The sequence below is a fragment of the Sceloporus occidentalis genome, unplaced genomic scaffold (assembly GCF_023333645.1).
Source record: "Sceloporus occidentalis isolate IW3139 unplaced genomic scaffold, rSceOcc1.0.p SCAF_253, whole genome shotgun sequence".
Classification (NCBI taxonomy): domain Eukaryota; kingdom Metazoa; phylum Chordata; class Lepidosauria; order Squamata; family Phrynosomatidae; genus Sceloporus; species Sceloporus occidentalis.
Window position 1 is genome coordinate 381,012 of NW_028317233.1, and position 25,052 is coordinate 406,063.

Below are 25,052 nucleotides of genomic sequence, written 5' to 3' on the forward strand. Positions count from 1 at the left end.
CCAGTGTGCAGTGTGCAGTGTCCAGTGTGCAGTGCGCAATGTCCAGTGGGCAGTGCGCAATGTCTAGTGTGCAGTGCGCAGTGTCCAGTGTGCAGTGTCCAGTGCCCAGTGTGCAGTGTCCACTGGATACTGCACACTGGACACTGGACACTGCGCACTGCACAATGCACACTGGACACTGCGCACTGGACACTGGACACTGCGCACTGGACACTGCGCACTGGACACTGCGCACTGGGCATTGGGCACTGGCACTGCACACTGGACACTGAGCACTGGACACTGCGCACTGGACACTGCGCACTGCACACTGGACACTGCGCACTGGACACTGCGCACTGGGCACTGCACACTGCGCACTGGACACTGCTCACTGGACACTGCACACTGGACACTGGACACTAGACACTGCGCACTGCACACTGGACACTGCGCACTGGACACTGGACACTGTGCACTGGACACTGCGCACTGGACACTGCACACTGGACACTGGACACTGCACACTGGACACTGCACACTGGACACTGCGCACTGCACACTGCACACTGGACACTGGACATTGGGCATTGGACACTGGACACTGGACACTGGACACTGCACACTGGACACTGGACACTGCGCACTGCACACTGGACACTGCACATTGCGCACTGTACACTGGACACTGGACACTGCACACTGGACACTGCACACTGGACACTGCACACTGCGCACTGCACACTGGACATTGCACACTAGACACTGCACACTGCGCACTGGACACTGCGCACTGCGCACTGGACACTGCGCACTGCACACTGGACACTGGACACTGCGCACTGGACACTGCACACTGCCCACTGCACACTGGACACTGGACACTGCACACTGCACACTGGACACTGCACACTGCACACTGCACACTGGACACTGCACACTGCGCACTGGACACTGCGCACTGGACACTGCACACTGGACACTGCACACTGGACACTGCGCACTGGACACTGGACACTGCACACTGGACACTGCACACTGGACACTGCACACTGGACACTGCACACTGGACACTGGACACTGGACACTGCACACTGGACACTGCACACTGCGCACTGGACACTGCGCACTGCTCACTGGACACTGGACATTGCGCACTGGACACTGCGCACTGCACACTGGACACTGGACACTGCGCACTGCACACTGCACACTGCACACTGGACACTGCACACTGGACACTGCGCACTGGACACTGCGCACTGGACACTGCGCACTGCACACTGGACACTGCACACTGGACACTGCACACTGGACACTGCACACTGGACACTGGACACTGCACACAGGACACTGGACAATGGACACTGCACACTGGACACTGCACACTGGACACTGCGCACTGCGCATTGGACACTGGGCACTGCGCACTGGACACTGCGCACTGCACACTGGACACTGCGCACTGCACACTGGCACTGCGCACTGCACACTGGACACTGCGCACTGGACACTGCACACTGGACACTGCACACTGCACATTGGACACTAGACACTGGACACTGGACACTGGGCACTGCATACTGCGCACTGGACACTGGACACTACGCACTGGGCACTGGGCACTGCACACTGCGCACTGCACACTGGACACTGGGCACTGCGCACTGGACACTGCGCACTGGACACTGCACACTGGACACTGCGCACTGCACACTGCACACTGGACACTGCGCACTGCACACTGGACACTGGACACTGCGCACTGCACACTGCCCACTGCACACTGGACATTGCGCACTGCACACTGGACATTGCGCACTGGACACTGGACACTGGACACTGCACACTGGACACTGCACACTGGACACTGCACACTGCAACCTGCACACTGGACACTGCACACTGGACACTGCGCACTGCACACTGGACATTGCGCACTGTACACTGGACACTGCACACTGGACACTGCACACTGGACACTGCGCACTGCACACTGGACATTGCGCTCTGCACACTGGACACTGGACACTGCGCACTGCGCACTGCACACTGGACATTGCACACTGGACACTGCACACTGGACACTGCACACTGCGCACTGGACACTGCGCACTGCTCACTGGACACTGGACATTGCGCACTGGACACTGCGCACTGCGCACTGGACACTGCGCACTGCACACTGGACACTGGACACTGCGCACTGCACACTGCACACTGGACACTGGACACTGCACACTGGACACTGGACACTGCGCACTGGACACTGCGCACTGGACACTGCGCACTGCACACTGGACACTGGACACTGCGCACTGCACACTGGACACTGCGCACTGGACACTGCGCACTGGACACTGCACACTGGACACTGCACACTGGACACTGCACACTGCACACTGCACACTGCGCACTGCACACTGGACACTGGACACTGGGCACTGGGCACTGCACACTGGACACTGGACACTGCACACTGCACACTGCACACTGCACACTGGACACTGGACACTGCACACTGGACACTGGACACTGCGCACTGCACACTGGACACTGGACACTGGACACTGGACACTGCACACTTGACACTGCACACTGGACACTGCACACTGCACACTGGACAATGGACACTGCGCACTGCACACTGGACATTGCGCACTGGACACTGGACACTGGACACTGGACACTGGACACTGCACACTGCAACCTGCACACTGGACACTGCACACTGCGCACTGCACACTGGACAATGGACACTGCGCACTGCACACTGGACATTGCGCACTGGACACTGGACACTGGACACTGCGCACTGGACACTGCACACTGGACACTGGACACTGGACACTGCACACTGCAACCTGCACACTGGACACTGCACACTGCGCACTGCACACTGGACATTGCGCACTGTACACTGGACACTGCACACTGGACACTGCACACTGTACATTGCGCTCTGCACACTGGACACTGGACACTGCACACAGGACACTGCACACTGCGCACTGCGCACTGCACAGTGGACATTGCACACTGGACACTGCACACTGGACACTGCACACTGCGCACTGGACACTGCGCACTGCGCACTGGACACTGCGCACTGCACACTGGACACTGGACACTGCGCACTGGACACTGCACACTGCGCACTGGACACTGGACACTGCGCACTGGACACTGGACACTGGACACTGCGCACTGCACACTGGACACTGCGCACTGCACACTGGACACTGGACACTGGACACTGCACACTGGACACTGCACACTGGACACTGCACACTGGACACTGGACAATGGACACTGCACACTGGACACTGCACACTGGACACTGCACACTGGACACTGGACACTGCGCACTGCACACTGGACACTGGCACTGCACACTGCACACTGGACACTGCGCACTGGACACTGCACACTGGCCACTGGCCACTGGACACTGCACACTGCACACCGGACACTGGGCACTGCACACTGGGCACTGCACACTGGACACTGCGCACTGGGCACTGGGCACTGCACACTGCGCACTGCACACTGGACACTGGGCACTGCACACTGGACACTGGACACTGCACACTGCACACTGCACACTGGACACTGCACACTGGACACTGCACACTGGACACTGCACACTGGACACTGCACACTGGACACTGGACACTTGACACTGGACACTGGACATTGCACACTGGACACTGCACACTGGACAATGCACACTGCGCACTGGACACTGCACACTGCGCACTGGACACTGCGCACTGCACACTGCACACTGCACACTGGACACTGGACACTGGACACTGCACACTGCACACTGGACACTGGACACTGGACACTTTACACTGGACACTGCACACTGGACACACACACTGGATACTGCACACTGCACACTGCGCACTGCACACTGGACACTGGACACTGGATACTGCGCACTGGACACTGGACACTGGACACTGCACACTGCGCACTGGACACTGGACACTGCACACTGGACACTGCACACTGGACACTTTACACTGGACACTGGACACTGCACACTGGACACACACACTGGAAACTGCGCACTGCACACTGGACACTGCGCACTGCACATTGGGCACTGCACATTGGGCACTGCACATTTGACACTGCACACTGGACACTGGACACTGCACACTGCACACTGGACACTGCACACTGCACACTGGACACTGGACACTGCACACTGGACACTGGACACTGCACACTGGACACTGCGCACTGCACACTGGACACTGCACACTGCACACTGGACACTGGACACTGGACATTGGACACTGCACACTGGGCACTGGGCACTGCACACTGGGCACTGGACACTGGACACTGCACACTGGACACTTTACACTGGACACTGGACACTGCACACTGGACACTGGACACTGGATACTGCGCACTGGACACTGGACACTGGACACTGCACACTGCGCACTGGACACTGGACACTGCACACTGCACACTGGACACTGCACACTGGACACTTTACACTGGACACTGGACACTGCACACTGGACACACACACTGGAAACTGCGCACTGCACACTGGATGCTGCGCACTGCACATTGGGCACTGCACATTGGGCACTGCACATTTGACACTGCACACTGGACACTGGACACTGGACACTGCACACTGGACACTGCACACTGCACACTGGACACTGTACACTGGACACTGCACACTGCACACTGGACACTGGACACTGCACACTGGACACTGCACACTGCACACTGGACACTGGACATTGGACACTGCACACTGGGCACTGGGCACTGCACACTGGGCACTGGACACTGCACACTGCGCACTGGACACTGGACACTGGGCACTGGGCACTGCGCAGTGGACACTGGACACTGCGCACTGCACTCTGGACACTGGACACTGGACACTGCACACTGCACACTGGACACTTCGCACTGGGCACTGGACACTGGGCACTGCGCACTGGGCACTGGGCACTGCACACTGCACTCTGGACACTGCACACTGAACACTGGTCACTGGATACTGCACACTGGTCACTGGATACTGCACACTGCACACTGCGCGCTGCGCACTGGACACTGGGCACTGCACACTGGACACTGCGCACTGCACTCTGGACACTGGACACTGCACATTGAACTCTGGACACTACATACTGGACACTGGACACTGGGCACTGCGCACTGGACAGTGCGCGCTGGACACTGGACACTGGGGACTGCACACTGGACACTGCAAACTGGACACTGCACACTGCACACTGGACACTGGACACTGGACACTGGACACTGCGCACTGCACACTGCACACTGCACACAGCACACTGGACACTGGACACTGCACACTGGACACTGGACACTGCACACTGCACACTGGACACTGCACACTGGACACTGGACACTGGACACTGCGCACTGCACACTGCACACTGGACACTGGACACTGCACACTGGACACTGCACACTGGACACTGCACACTGCACACTGGACACTGGACACTGGACACTGCGCACTGCACACTGGACACTGGACACTGGACACTGGACACTGCACACTGGACACTGGGCACTGGGCACTGGGCACTGGGCACTGCACACTGGGCACTGCACACTGGACACTGCACACTGCACACTGGACACTGGACACTGCGCACTGCACACTGGGCACTGGGCACTGGGCACTGGACACTGCACACTGGACACTGCACACTGCACACTGGACACTGCACACTGGACACTGGACACTGCGCACTGCACACTGCACACTGCACACTGGACACTGGACACTGCACACTGGACACTGCACACTGCTCACTGGACACTGCACACTGCACACTGCACACTGGATACTGCACACTGCACACTGCACACTGGACACTGGACACTGGACACTGCGCACTGCACACTGCACACTGCACACTGCACACTGGACACTGGACACTGCACACTGGACACTGCACACTGCACACTGCACACTGGACACTGGACACTGGACATTGGGCATTGGACACTGGACACTGCATACTGCACACTGGACACTGCACACTGGACACTGCACACTGGACACTGGACAATGGACACTGGACACTGCACACTGGACACTGCACACTGGGCACTGGACACTGCGCACTAGACACTGCGCACTGGACATTGCACACTGGACACTGCACACTGGACACTGCACACTGCGCACTGGACACTGCGCACTGGACACTGCACACTGGACACTGGACACTGCGCACTGGACACTGCACACTGGACACTGCACACTGGGCACTGGGCACTGCACACTGGGCACTGGACACTGGACACTGCACACTGGACACTGCACACTGGACACTTTACACTGGACACTGGACACTGCACACTGGACACTGGACACTGGATACTGCGCACTGGACACTGGACACTGGACACTGCACACTGCGCACTGGACACTGGACACTGCACACTGCACACTGGACACTGCACACTGGACACTTTACACTGGACACTGGACACTGCACACTGGACACACACACTGGAAACTGCGCACTGCACACTGGATGCTGCGCACTGCACATTGGGCACTGCACATTGGGCACTGCACATTTGACACTGCACACTGGACACTGGACACTGGACACTGCACACTGGACACTGCACACTGCACACTGGACACTGTACACTGGACACTGCACACTGCACACTGGACACTGGACACTGCACACTGGACACTGCACACTGCACACTGGACACTGCACACTGCACACTGGACACTGGACACTGGACATTGGACACTGCACACTGGGCACTGGGCACTGCACACTGGGCACTGGACACTGGACACTGCACACTGGACACTGCACACTGGACACTTTACACTGGACACTGGACACTGCACACTGGACACTGGACACTGGATACTGCGCACTGGACACTGGACACTGGACACTGCACACTGCGCACTGGACACTGGACACTGCACACTGCACACTGGACACTGCACACTGGACACTTTACACTGGACACTGGACACTGCACACTGGACACACACACTGGAAACTGCGCACTGCACACTGGATGCTGCGCACTGCACATTGGGCACTGCACATTGGGCACTGCACATTTGACACTGCACACTGGACACTGGACACTGGACACTGCACACTGGACACTGCACACTGCACACTGGACACTGTACACTGGACACTGCACACTGCACACTGGACACTGGACACTGCACACTGGACACTGCACACTGCACACTGGACACTGGACATTGGACACTGCACACTGGGCACTGGGCACTGCACACTGGGCACTGGACACTGCACACTGCGCACTGGACACTGGACACTGGGCACTGGGCACTGCGCAGTGGACACTGGACACTGCGCACTGCACTCTGGACACTGGACACTGGACACTGCACACTGCACACTGGACACTTCGCACTGGGCACTGGACACTGGGCACTGCGCACTGGGCACTGGGCACTGCACACTGCACTCTGGACACTGCACACTGAACACTGGTCACTGGATACTGCACACTGGTCACTGGATACTGCACACTGCACACTGCGCGCTGCGCACTGGACACTGGGCACTGCACACTGGACACTGCGCACTGCACTCTGGACACTGGACACTGCACATTGAACTCTGGACACTACATACTGGACACTGGACACTGGGCACTGCGCACTGGACAGTGCGCGCTGGACACTGGACACTGGGGACTGCACACTGGACACTGCAAACTGGACACTGCACACTGCACACTGGACACTGGACACTGGACACTGGACACTGGACACTGCGCACTGCACACTGCACACTGCACACAGCACACTGGACACTGGACACTGCACACTGGACACTGGACACTGCACACTGCACACTGGACACTGCACACTGGACACTGGACACTGGACACTGCGCACTGCACACTGCACACTGGACACTGGACACTGCACACTGGACACTGCACACTGGACACTGCACACTGCACACTGGACACTGGACACTGGACACTGCGCACTGCACACTGGACATTGCGCTCTGCACACTGGACACTGGACACTGGACACTGCACACTGGACACTGCACACTGGACACTGCACACTGCGCACTGCGCACTGCACACTGGACATTGTACTCTGGACACTGCACACTGCGCACTGGACACTGCGCACTGGACACTGCACACTGGACACTGCACACTGGACACTGCGCACTGCACACTGCGCACTGCACACTGGACATTGCGCTCTGCACACTGGACACTGGACACTGGACACTGCACACTGGACACTGGACACTGGGCACTGCGCACTGCACACTGGACACTGCACACTGGACACTGCACACTGCGCACTGCGCACTGCACACTGGACATTGTACTCTGGACACTGCACACTGGACACTGGACACTGCGCACTGGACACTGCACACTGGACACTGCACACTGCGCACTGCACACTGGACACTGCACACTGGACACTGGACACTGCACACTGGACACTGGACACTGCACACTGGACACTGGACACTGCACACTGGACACTGCACACTGGACACTGCACACTGCACACTGCGCACTGGACACTGTGCACTGCACACTGGACACTGGACACTGGACACTGCACACTGGACACGGCACACTGGACACTGGACACTGGACACTGGACACTGCACACTGCACACTGCAACCTGCACACTGCACACTGCGCACTGGACACTGGACACTGCACACTGCGCACTTCGCACTGCACACTGGACATTGCACACTGTACACTGGACACTGCACACTGGACACTGGACACTGCACACTGGACACTGCACACTGGACACTGCACACTGCACACTGGACACTGGACACTGCACACTGGGCACTGGGCACTGCGCACTGCGCACTGCACACTGGACATTGCACTCTGGACACGGCACACTGGACACTGCACACTGGACACTGCACACTGGACACTGCACACTGGACACTGCGCACTGGACACTGCACACTGGACACTGCGCACTGCACACTGGACATTGCGCTCTGCACACTGGACACTGCACACTGGGCACTGCGCACTGCACACTGGACATTGCACACTGGACACTGCACACTGGACACTGCACACTGCGCACTGGACACTGCGCACTGCACACTGGACACTGGACACTGCGCACTGGACACTGCACACTGCACACTGGACACTGCACACTGCGCACTGCACACTGGACACTGCACACTGCACACTGCACACTGGACACTGCACACTGGACACTGCACACTGGACACTGCGCACTGCACACTGCACACTGGACATTGCGCTCTGCACACTGGACACTGGACACTGGACACTACACACTGCACACTGGCCACTGGACACTGCACACTGCACACTGGACACTGGACACTGCACACTGGACACTGGACACTGCACACTACACACTGCACACTGGACACTGGACAGTGCGCACTGGACACTGGACAGTGCACACTGGACACTGCGCACTGGACACTGCACACTGCACACTGGACACTGCACACTGGACACTGCGCACTGCACACTCAACACTGCGCACTGGACACTGGACACTGCGCACTGCGCACTGCACACTGCACACTGGACACTGCACACTGGACACTGGACATTGCGCACTGCACACTGGACATTGCGCACTGCACACTTGACACTGCACACTGCACACTGCACACTGGACACTGGACACTGGACACTGGACACTGCACACTGGACACGGCACACTGCACACTGGGCACTGCGCACTGGACACTGCACACTGGACACTGGGCACTGCACACTGGACACTGCACACTGCACACTGGACACTGGACACTGGACACAGCGCACTGCACACTGGACAGTGGACACTGCGCACTGGACACTGCGCACTGGACACTGCACACTGGACACTGCACACTGGACACTGCGCACTGGACACTGCGCACTGGACACTGGAAACTGCGCACTGCACACTGGACACTGGACACTGCGCACTGCACACTGGACACTGCGCACTACACACTGCGCACTGCACACTGCGCACTGGACACTGCACACTGCGCACTGCACACTGGACACTGCACACTGCACACTGGACACTGGACACTGGACACTGGCCACTGCACACTGGACACTTGACACTGGACACGGCACACTGGCCACGGCACACTGGACACTGCACACTGCACACTGGCCACTGGACACTGCACACTGCACACTGGACACTGGACACTGGACACTGCACACTGGACACTGCACACTGCACACTGGACACTGCACACTGGACACTGCGCACTGGACACTGCACACTGCGCACTGGACACTGCACACTGGACACTGGACACTGGACACTGGACACTGGACACTGCACACTGGACACTGCACACTGCACACTGGCCACTGGACACTGCACACTGCACACTGGACACTGGACACTGGACACTGGACACTGCACACTGCACACTGGACACTGCACACTGGACACTGCACACTGCACACTGCACACTGCGCACTGGACACTGGACACTGGACACTGGGCACTGGACACTGGACACTGCACACTGGACACTGGGCACTGCGCACTGCACACTGCACACAGCGCACTGGACACTGGACACTAGACACTGCACACTGGACACTGCACACTGGACACTGCACACTGGGCACTGCGCACTGCACACTGGACATTGCACACTGGACACTGCACACTGGACACTGCACACTGCGCACTGGACACTGCGCACTGGACACTGCGCACTGCACACTGGACACTGGACACTGCGCACTGGACACTGCACACTGGACACTGCACACTGGACACTGCGCACTGCACACTGGACATTGCGCTCTGCACACTGGACACTGGACACTGCACACTGGACACTGGACACTGCACACTGCACACTGGACACTGCACACTGGACACTGGACACTGCACACTGCGCACTGCACAATGCACACTGGACACTGCGCACTGCGCACTGCACACTGGACACTGGACACTGGACACTGCACACTGGACACTGGACACTGCACACTGCACACAGCACACTGCACACTGGACACTGGACACTGGACACTGGACACTGCACACTGCACCCTGCAACCTGCACACTGCACACTGGACACTGCACACTGCGCACTGCGCACTGCACACTGGACATTGCGCACTGTACACTGGACACTGCACACTGGACACTGGACACTGCACACTGGACACTGCACACTGGACACTGCGCACTGCACACTGGACATTGCGCTCTGCACACTGGACACTGGACACTGGACACTGCACACTGGACACTGCACACTGGACACTGGACACTGCACACTGCGCACTGCGCACTGCACACTGGACATTGTACTCTGGACACTGCACACTGCGCACTGGACACTGCGCACTGCGCACTGGACACTGCGCACTGGACACTGCGCACTGGACACTGCACACTGGACACTGCGCACTGGACACTGCGCACTGCACACTGGACATTGCGCTCTGCACACTGGACACTGGACACTGGACACTGCACACTGGACACTGCGCACTGGGCACTGCGCACTGCACACTGGACATTGCACACTGGACACTGCACACTGCGCACTGGACACTGCGCACTGCGCACTGGACACTGCGCACTGCACACTGGACACTGGACACTGCGCACTGGACACTGCACACTGCACACTGGACACTGGACACTGCACACTGCGCACTGCACACTGGACACTGCACACTGGACACTGGACACTGCACACTGGACACTGCACACTGGACACTGCACACTGGACACTGGACACTGGACACTGCACACTGGACACTGCACACTGGACACTGCACACTGCACACTGCGCACTGGACACTGCGCACTGCACACTGGACACTGGACACTGGACACTGCACACTGGACACGGCACACTGGACACTGGACACTGGACACTGGACACTGCACACTGCACACTGCAACCTGCACACTGCGCACTGCGCACTGGACACTGGACACTGCACACTGCGCACTTCGCACTGCACACTGGACATTGCACACTGTACACTGGACACTGCACACTGGACACTGGACACTGCACACTGGACACTGCACACTGGACACTGCGCACTGCACACTGCACACTGGACACTGCACACTGGGCACTGGGCACTGCGCACTGCGCACTGCACACTGGACATTGCACTCTGGACACGGCACACTGGACACTGCACACTGGACACTGCACACTGGACACTGCGCACTGGACACTGCGCACTGGACACTGCACACTGGACACTGCGCACTGCACACTGGACATTGCGCTCTGCACACTGGACACTGGACACTGGACACTGCACACTGGGCACTGCGCACTGCACACTGGACATTGCACACTGGACACTGCACACTGGACACTGCACACTGCGCACTGGACACTGCGCACTGGACACTGCGCACTGCACACTGGACACTGGACACTGCACACTGCACACTGCGCACTGCACACTGCACACTGCACACTGGACACTGCACACTGGACACTGGACACTGCACACTGGACACTGCACACTGGACACTGCGCACTGCACACTGCACACTGGACATTGCGCTCTGCACACTGGACACTGGACACTACACACTGCACACTGCACACTGCACACTGGACACTGGACACTGGACACTGGACACTGCACACTGGACACTGCACACTACACACTGCACGCTGGACACTGGACAGTGCGCACTGGACACTGGACAGTGCACACTGGACACTGCGCACTGGACACTGCACACTGCACACTGGACACTGCACACTGGACACTGCGCACTGCACACTCAACACTGCGCACTGGACACTGGACACTGCGCACTGCGCACTGCACACTGCACACTGGACACTGCACACTGGACACTGGACATTGCGCACTGCACACTGGACATTGCGCACTGCACACTTGACACTGCACACTGCACACTGCACACTGGACACTGGACACTGGACACTGCACACTGGACATGGCACACTGCACACTGGGCACTGCGCACTGGACACTGCACACTGGACACTGGGCACTGCACACTGGACACTGCACACTGCACACTGGACACAGCGCACTGCACACTGGACAGTGGACACTGCGCACTGGACACTGCGCACTGGACACTGCACACTGGACACTGCACACTGGACACTGCGCACTGGACACTGCGCACTGGACACTGGAAACTGCGCACTGCACACTGGACACTGGACACTGCGCACTGGACACTGGACATTGCGCACTGCACACTGGACATTGCGCACTGCACACTTGACACTGCACACTGCACACTGGACACTGGACACTGGACACTGCACACTGGACACGGCACACTGCACACTGGGCACTGCGCACTGGACACTGCACACTGGACACTGGGCACTGCACACTGGACACTGCACACTGCACACTGGACACTGGACACAGCGCACTGCACACTGGACAGTGGACACTGCGCACTGGACACTGCGCACTGGACACTGCGCACTGGACACTGCACACTGGACACTGCACACTGGACACTGCGCACTGGACACTGCGCACTGGACACTGGAAACTGCGCACTGCACACTGGACACTGGACACTGCGCACTGCACACTGGACACTGCACACTGCACACTGCACACTGGACACTGGACACTGGACACTGGCCACTGCACACTGGACACTTGACACTGGACACGGCACACTGGCCACGGCACACTGGACACTGCACACTGGCCACTGGACACTGCACACTGCACACTGGACACTGGACACTGCACACTGGACACTGCACACTGCACACTGGACACTGCACACTGCACACTGGACACTGCACACTGGACACTGCACACTGCACACTGCACACTGCGCACTGGACACTGGACACTGCACACTGGACACTGGGCACTGCGCACTGCACACTCCACACAGCGCACTGGACACTGGACACTAGACACTGCACACTGGACACTGCACACTGGACACTGCACACTGGGCACTGCGCACTGCACACTGGACATTGCACACTGGACACTGCACACTGGACACTGCACACTGGACACTGGACACTGCGCACTGGACACTGGACACTGCGCACTGGACACTGGACACTGTGCACTGCACACTGGACACTGGACACTGCACACTGGACACTGCACACTGGACACTGCACACTGGGCACTGCACACTGCGCACTGGACACTGCGCACTGGACACTGGACACTGCACACTGGACACTGCACACTGGACACTGCGCACTGCACACTGGACATTGCGCACTGGACACTGGACACTGGACACTGCACACTGGACACTGCACACTGCACACTGCAACCTGCACACTGCACACTGCGACCTGCACACTGCGCACTGGACACTGGACACTGGACACTGCACACTGCGCACTGCACACTGGACACTGCACACTGGACACTGCACACTGGACACTGCACACTGGACACTGCGCACTGCACACTGCACACTGGACATTGCGCTCTGCACACTGGACACTGGACACTGCACACTGGGCACTGGACACTGCGCACTGCGCACTGGACACTGCGCACTGCGCACTGGACATTGCGCACTGGACACTGGACACTGGACACTGCACACTGGACACTGCACACTGCACACTGGACACTGGACACTGCACACTGGACACTGGACACTGGACACTGCACACTGGACACTGCACACTGGACACTGCACACTGGACACTGCGCACTGCACACTGGGCATTGCACACTGCACACTGGGCATTGCACACTGCACACTGGACACTGGACACTGGACACTGCACACTGGACACTGCACACTGCACACCGGACACTGCGCACTGGACACTGCGCACTGGACACTGCGCACTGGACACTGCGCACTGGACACTGCACACTGGACACTGCACACTGGACACTGGACACTGCACACTGGACACTGCACACTGGACACTGCACACTGGACACTGCACACTGCACACTGCACACTGCACACTGGACACTGGATACTGCGCACTGGACACTGGACAGTGGACACTGCACACTGGACACTGGACACTGGGCACTGCACACTGGACACTGCGCACTGGACACTGGGCACTGCACACTGCACACTGCACACTGCACACTGGACACTGCGCACTGGACGCTGCACACTGCGCACTACACACTGCACACTGCGCACTGCACACTGGACACTGTGCACTGCACACTGGACACTGCACACTGGACACTGCACACTGCGCACTGCGCACTGCACACTGGACACTGCACACTGGACACTGCACACTGCACACTGGAAACAGCGCACTGCACACTGGACGGTGGACACTGCACACTGGACACTGCACACTGGACACTGCACACTGCACACTGCACACTGCGCACTGGACACTGCGCACTGGACACTGTGCACTGGACACTGGACACTGCGCACTGCACACTGGACACTGCACACTGGACACTGGATACTGTGCACTGGACACTGGACACTGGACACTGCACACTGCGCACTGGACACTGCACACTGGACACACACACTGGACACTGCGCACTGCACACTGGACACTGCGCACTGCACATTGGGCACTGCACATTGGACACTGCGCACTGCACACTGCACACTGGACACTGGACACTGCACACTGCGCACTGGACACTGCACACTGCACACTGGACACTGGACACTGCACACTGCACACTGGACACTGGACACTGCACACTGGACACTGCACACTGGACACTGCACACTGGACACTGGGCATTGCACACTGCACACTGGACACTGGACACTGCGCACTGCAAACTGGACATTGCGCACTGCACACTGGACACTGGACACTGCACACTGCACACTGCACACTGCACACTGGACACTGGACACTGCACACTGGACACTGGACACTGCACACTGCACACTAGACACTGCGCACTGCGCACTGGACATTGCGCACTGGACACTGCACACTGCACACTGGACACTGCACACTGCACACTGCACACTGCACACTGGGCACTGGACAATGCACACTGGGCACTGGACACTGCACACTGGACACTGCACACTGGACACTGTGCACTGCACACTGGGCATTGCGCACTGCACACTGCACACTGGACACTGCACACTGGACACTGCACACTGGTCACTGGATACTGCACACTGCACACTGGACACTGCGCACTTGGCACTGGACACTGCGCACTGGACACTGCGCACTGGACACTGCACACTGCACACTGCGCACTGGACACTGCACACTGCACACTGGACACTGGACACTGCACACTGCTCACTGGACACTGGACACTGCACACTGGACACTGGACACTGCACACTGGACACTGGACACTGCGCACTGGACACTGGACACTGCACACTGGACACTGCACACTGCACACCGGACACTGCGCACTGGACACTGCGCACTGGGCAGTGGGCAGTGGGCAGTGGGCACTGCACGCTGCGCACTGGACACTGGACACTGGGCACTGGTCACTGGACACTGCGCACTGCGCACTGTGGACTGGACACTGCACACTGTGCACTGCACACTGGACACTGGACACTGCACACTGGACACTGCACACTCTACACTGGACACTGCACACTGGACACTGGACACTGCACACTGGACACTACACACTGCGCACTGCACACTGCACACTGCACACTGGACATTGCGCACTGCACACTTGACACTGGACACTGGACACTGCGCATTGGACACTGGACACTGGACACTGCACACTGGACACTGGACACTGCACACTGCACACTGGACACTGAACACTGGACACTGCACACTGGACACTGCGCACTGGACACTGCGCACTGCACACTGGACACTGGACACTGCACACTGGACACTGCACACTGCACACTGGACACTGCACACTGGACACTGGACACTGCACACTGGACACTGGACACTGCACACTGGACACTGGACACTGGACACTGCACACTGGACACTGCGCACTGCACACTGGGCATTGCACACTGCACACTGGACACTGGACACTGCGCACTGCAAACTGGACATTGCGCACTGCACACTGGACACTGGACACTGCACACTGGACACTGGACACTGCACACTGGACACTGCACACTGGACACTGCGCACTGCACACTGGGCATTGCACACTGCACACTGGACACTGGACACTGCGCACTGCAAACTGGACATTGCGCACTGCACACTGGACACTGCGCACTGCACATTGGGCACTGCACATTGGACACTGCGCACTGCACACTGCACACTGGACACACACACTGGACACTGCGCACTGCACACTGGACACTGCGCACTGCACATTGGGCACTGCACATTGGACACTGTGCACTGCACACTGCACACTGCGCACTGGACACTGCACACTGCACACTTCACACTGGACACTGGACACTGCACACTGCACACTGCACACTGGACACTGGACACTGCACACTGGACACTGGACACTGCACACTGGACACTGCACACTGGACACTGCACACTGGACACTGCGCACTGCACACTGGGCATTGCACACTGCACACTGGACACTGGACACTGCGCACTGCAAACTGGACATTGCGCACTGGACACTGCACACTGGACACTGGACACTGCACACTGCACACTGGACACTGCACACTGGACACTGGACACTGGACACTGCACACTGCACACTAGACACTGCGCACTGTGCACTGGACATTGCGCACTGGACACTGCACACTGCACACTGGACACTGCACACTGCACACTGCACACTGGACACTGGACAATGCAGACTGGGCACTGGACACTGCACACTGGACACTGCACACTGGACACTGTGCACTGCACACTGGGCATTGCGCACTGCACACTGCACACTGGACACTGCACACTGGACACTGCACACTGGTCACTGGATACTGCACACTGCACACTGGACACTGCGCACTGGGCACTGGACACTGCGCACTGCACACTGCGCACTGGACACTGCACACTGGACACTGCACACTGCACACTGGACACTGGACACTGGACACTGCACACTGCTCACTGGACACTGGACACTGCACACTGGACACTGGACACTGCACACTGGACACTGGACACTGCACACTGGACACTGGACACTGCACTGGGCACTGGGCACTGGCCACTGGTCACTGCACACTGGACACTGCACACTGCACACTGGACACTGCGCACTGGACACTGCACACTGGACACTGCGCACTGGACACTGCACACTGGACACTGGACACTGCACACTGCACACTGCACACTGGACATTGGACACTGGGCACTGCACACTGGACACTGGGCACTGGACACTGCACACTGGACACTGCGCACTGCACACTGGGCACTGCGCACTGGACAGTGCGCGCTGGACACTGGACACTGCACTGGGCACTGGGCACTGGCCACTGGGCACTGCACACTGCGCACTGCACACTGCACACTGGACACTGCGCACTGGACACTGCGCACTGGACACTGCACACTGGACACTGGACACTGCACACTGCACACTGCACACTGGACATTGGACACTGGGCACTGCACACTGGACACTGGGCACTGGACACTGCACACTGGACACTGGACACTGCGCACTGCACACTGCACACTGGACACTGGACACTGCGCACTGGACACTGCACACTGGACACTGGACACTGCACACTGGACACGGGACACTGCACACTGGACACTGCGCACTGGACACTGCACACTGGACACTGCACACTAGACGCTGCACACTGCACACTGGACACTGCACACTGGACACTGCACACTGGACACTGGACAATGCGCACTGCACACTGGGCACTGCACACTGGACACTGGACACTGCACACATGACATTGCACACTGGACACTGCACACTGGACACTGCACACTGGACACTGCGCACTGCACACTGGACATTGCGCTCTGCACACTGGACATTGCGCACTGGACACTGCACACTGGACACTGCACACTGGACACTGCGCACTGGGCACTGGACACTGCGCACTGCACACTGCGCACTGGACACTGCACACTGCACACTGCGCACTGGACACTGGACACTGCACACTGGACACTGCACACTGGACACTGGACACTGGACACTGCGCACTGCGCACTGCGCACTGCACACTGGACACTGCGCACTGGACACTGGACACTGCACACTGGAAACTGGACACTGCACACTGCACACTGGACACTGGACACTGCACACTGGACACTGGACACTACACACTGCGCACTGCACACTGGACACTGCACACTGGTCATTGCGCACTGCACACTGGACACTGGACACTGGACACTGCGCACTGGACACTGGACACTGGACACTGCGCACTGGACACTGGACACTGCGCACTGCACACTGCGCACTGGACACTGGACACTGCGCACTGGACACTGGACACTGCGCACTGGACACTGGACACTGCGCACTGGACACTGCGCACTGGACACTGCGCACTGGACACTGCACACTGGACACTGGATACTGGACACTGCACACTGCACACTGCACACTGCACACTGGACACTGGACACTGCACACTGGACACTGGACACTGGACACTGCACACTGGACATTGCGCACTGCACACTGGACATTGCGCACTGCACACTGGACACTGTGCACTGGACACTGGACACTGCACACTGGACACTGCGCACTGCACACTGGACATTGCGCACTGCACACTGGACACTGGACACTGCACACTGGACACTGCACACTGCACACTGGACACTGCACACTGGACACTGCACACTGCACACTGGACACTGCAAACTGGACACTGGACACTGGACACTACACACATGACATTGCACACTGGACACTGCACACTGGACACTGCACACTGGACACTGCACACTGCGCACTGCACACTGGACACTGGACACTGCGCACTGCACACTGCACACTGCACACTGCACACTGGACACTGGACACTGGACACTGCACACTGCACACTGGACACTGGACACTGCACACTGGACACTGGACACTGGACACTGCACACTTTACATTGCGCACTGCACACTGGACATTGCGCACTGGACACTACACACTGGACACTGCACACTGCACACTGGACAGTGCGCACTGCACACTGGACACTGCACACTGGACACTGCACACTGCACACTGGACACTGCGCACTGGACACTGGATACTGGACACTGCACACTGCACACTGGACACTGGACACTGCACACTGCACACTGGACACTGGGCACTGCACACTGCGCACTGGACACTGCACACTGGACACTGCACACTGCACACTGGACACTGGACACTGGACACTGCACACTGGACACTGCGCACTGCACACTGGACACTGGACACTGCGCACTGGACACTGCGCACTGGACACTGGACACTGCACACTGGACACTGGACACTGCACACTGGACACTGGACACTGCGCACTGCAAACTGGACACTGCACACTGGACACTGGACACTGGGCACTGCACACTGGACACTGCGCACTGCACTCTGGACACTGGACACTGGACACTGCACACTGCACACTGGACACTTCACACTGGGCACTGGGCACTGCGCACTGGGCACTGGGCACTGCGCACTGGGCACTGCACACTGGACACTGCGCACTGCGCACTGCACTCTGGACACTGGACACTGGACACTGCACACTGAACACTGGTCACTGGATACTGGTCACTGGATACTGCACACTGCACACTGCGCGCTGCGCACTGGACACTGGGCACTGGGCACTGGGAACTGCACACTGGACACTGCGCACTGGACACTGCACACTGGACACTGGACACTGCACACTGCACACTGGACATTGGACACTGGGCACTGGACACTGGACACTGGACACTGCACACTGCACACTGCACACTGAACACTGCACACTGGACATTGGACACTGGGCACTGCACACTGGACACTGCACACTGCACACTGCACACTGCACACTGGACACTGGACACTGCACACTGGACATTGGACACTGCACACTGGACACTGCGCACTGCACACTGGACATTGCGCACTGCACACTGGACATTGCGCACTGGACACTGCACACTGGACACTGGACACTGCACACTGCACACTGCGCACTGCACACTGGACACTGCACACTGCGCACTGCACACTGGACACTGCGCACTGGACACTGCACACTGGACACTGCGCACTGGACACTGCACACTGGACACTGGGCACTGCACACTGGACACTGCACACTGGACACTGGGCACTGCACACTGCGCACTGCTCACTGGACACTGCGCACTGGACACTGCACACTGCACACTGCACACTGGACACTGCACACTGGATACTTCGCACTGGACACTGCACACTGGACACTGCACACTGGACACTGCGCACTGGACATTGCGCATTGGACACTGGACACTGCACACTGGACACTGCACACTGGACACTGCACACTGGACACTGCGCACTGGGCACTGCACACTGGACACTGGGCACTGGACACTGCACACTGCACACTGGATACTGCACACTGCACACTGCACACTGGACACTGGACACTGGACACTGGACACTGCGCACTGGACACTGCACACTGGACACACACACTGGACACTGCGCACTGCACAATGGACACTGCGCACTGCACATTGGACACTGCGCACTGCACACTGCACACTGGACACTGGACACTGGACACTGCACACTGCACACAGGACACTATACACTGCGCACTGCACACTGCACACTGCACACTGGACATTGCGCACTGCACACTTGACACTGGACACTGGACACTGCGCATTGGACACTGGACACTGGACACTGCACACTGGACACTGGACACTGCACACTGCACACTGGACACTGAACACTGGACACTGCACACTGGACACTGCGCACTGGACACTGCGCACTGCACACTGGACACTGGACACTGCACACTGGACACTGCACACTGCACACTGGACACTGCACACTGGACACTGGACACTGCACACTGGACACTGGACACTGCACACTGGACACTGGACACTGGACACTGCACACTGGACACTGCGCACTGCACACTGGGCATTGCACACTGCACACTGGACACTGGACACTGCGCACTGCAAACTGGACATTGCGCACTGCACACTGGACACTGGACACTGCACACTGGACACTGGACACTGCACACTGGACACTGCACACTGGACACTGCGCACTGCACACTGGGCATTGCACACTGCACACTGGACACTGGACACTGCGCACTGCAAACTGGACATTGCGCACTGCACACTGGACACTGCGCACTGCACATTGGGCACTGCACATTGGACACTGCGCACTGCACACTGCACACTGGACACACACACTGGACACTGCGCACTGCACACTGGACACTGCGCACTGCACATTGGGCACTGCACATTGGACACTGTGCACTGCACACTGCACACTGCGCACTGGACACTGCACACTGCACACTTCACACTGGACACTGGACACTGCACACTGCACACTGCACACTGGACACTGGACACTGCACACTGGACACTGGACACTGCACACTGGACACTGCACACTGGACACTGCACACTGGACACTGCGCACTGCACACTGGGCATTGCACACTGCACACTGGACACTGGACACTGCGCACTGCAAACTGGACATTGCGCACTGGACACTGCACACTGGACACTGGACACTGCACACTGCACACTGGACACTGGACACTGCACACTGGACACTGGACACTGGACACTGCACACTGCACACTAGACACTGCGCACTGTGCACTGGACATTGCGCACTGGACACTGCACACTGCACACTGGACACTGCACACTGCACACTGCACACTGGACACTGGACAATGCAGACTGGGCACTGGACACTGCACACTGGACACTGCACACTGGACACTGTGCACTGCACACTGGGCATTGCGCACTGCACACTGCACACTGGACACTGCACACTGGACACTGCACACTGGTCACTGGATACTGCACACTGCACACTGGACACTGCGCACTGGGCACTGGACACTGCGCACTGCACACTGCGCACTGGACACTGCACACTGGACACTGCACACTGCACACTGGACACTGGACACTGGACACTGCACACTGCTCACTGGACACTGGACACTGCACACTGGACACTGGACACTGCACACTGGACACTGGACACTGCACACTGGACACTGGACACTGCACTGGGCACTGGGCACTGGCCACTGGTCACTGCACACTGGACACTGCACACTGCACACTGGACACTGCGCACTGGACACTGCACACTGGACACTGCGCACTGGACACTGCACACTGGACACTGGACACTGCACACTGCACACTGCACACTGGACATTGGACACTGGGCACTGCACACTGGACACTGGGCACTGGACACTGCACACTGGACACTGCGCACTGCACACTGGGCACTGCGCACTGGACAGTGCGCGCTGGACACTGGACACTGCACTGGGCACTGGGCACTGGCCACTGGGCACTGCACACTGGACACTGCACACTGCACACTGGACACTGCGCACTGGACACTGCGCACTGGACACTGCACACTGGACACTGGACACTGCACACTGCACACTGCACACTGGACATTGGACACTGGGCACTGCACACTGGACACTGGGCACTGGACACTGCACACTGGACACTGGACACTGCGCACTGCACACTGCACACTGGACACTGGACACTGCGCACTGGACACTGCACACTGGACACTGGACACTGCACACTGGACACGGGACACTGCACACTGGACACTGCGCACTGGACACTGCACACTGGACACTGCACACTAGACGCTGCACACTGCACACTGGACACTGCACACTGGACACTGCACACTGGACACTGGACAATGCGCACTGCACACTGGGCACTGCACACTGGACACTGGACACTGCACACATGACATTGCACACTGGACACTGCACACTGGACACTGCACACTGGACACTGCGCACTGCACACTGGACATTGCGCTCTGCACACTGGACATTGCGCACTGGACACTGCACACTGGACACTGCACACTGGACACTGCGCACTGGGCACTGGACACTGCGCACTGCACACTGCGCACTGGACACTGCACACTGCACACTGCGCACTGGACACTGGACACTGCACACTGGACACTGCACACTGGACACTGGACACTGGACACTGCGCACTGCGCACTGCGCACTGCACACTGGACACTGCGCACTGGACACTGGACACTGCACACTGGAAACTGGACACTGCACACTGCACACTGGACACTGGACACTGCACACTGGACACTGGACACTACACACTGCGCACTGCACACTGGACACTGCACACTGGTCATTGCGCACTGCACACTGGACACTGGACACTGGACACTGCGCACTGGACACTGGACACTGGACACTGCGCACTGGACACTGGACACTGCACACTGCACACTGCGCACTGGACACTGGACACTGCGCACTGGACACTGGACACTGCGCACTGGACACTGCGCACTGGACACTGCGCACTGGACACTGCGCACTGGACACTGGACACTGCACACTGGACACTGGATACTGGACACTGCACACTGCACACTGCACACTGCACACTGGACACTGGACACTGCACACTGGACACTGGACACTGGACACTGCACACTGGACATTGCGCACTGCACACTGGACATTGCGCACTGCACACTGGACACTGTGCACTGGACACTGGACACTGCACACTGGACACTGCGCACTGCACACTGGACATTGCGCACTGCACACTGGACACTGGACACTGCACACTGGACACTGCACACTGCACACTGGACACTGCACACTGCACACTGGACACTGCACACTGCACACTGGACACTGCAAACTGGACACTGGACACTGGACACTACACACATGACATTGCACACTGGACACTGCACACTGGACACTGCACACTGGACACTGCACACTGCGCACTGCACACTGGACACTGGACACTGCGCACTGCACACTGCACACTGCACACT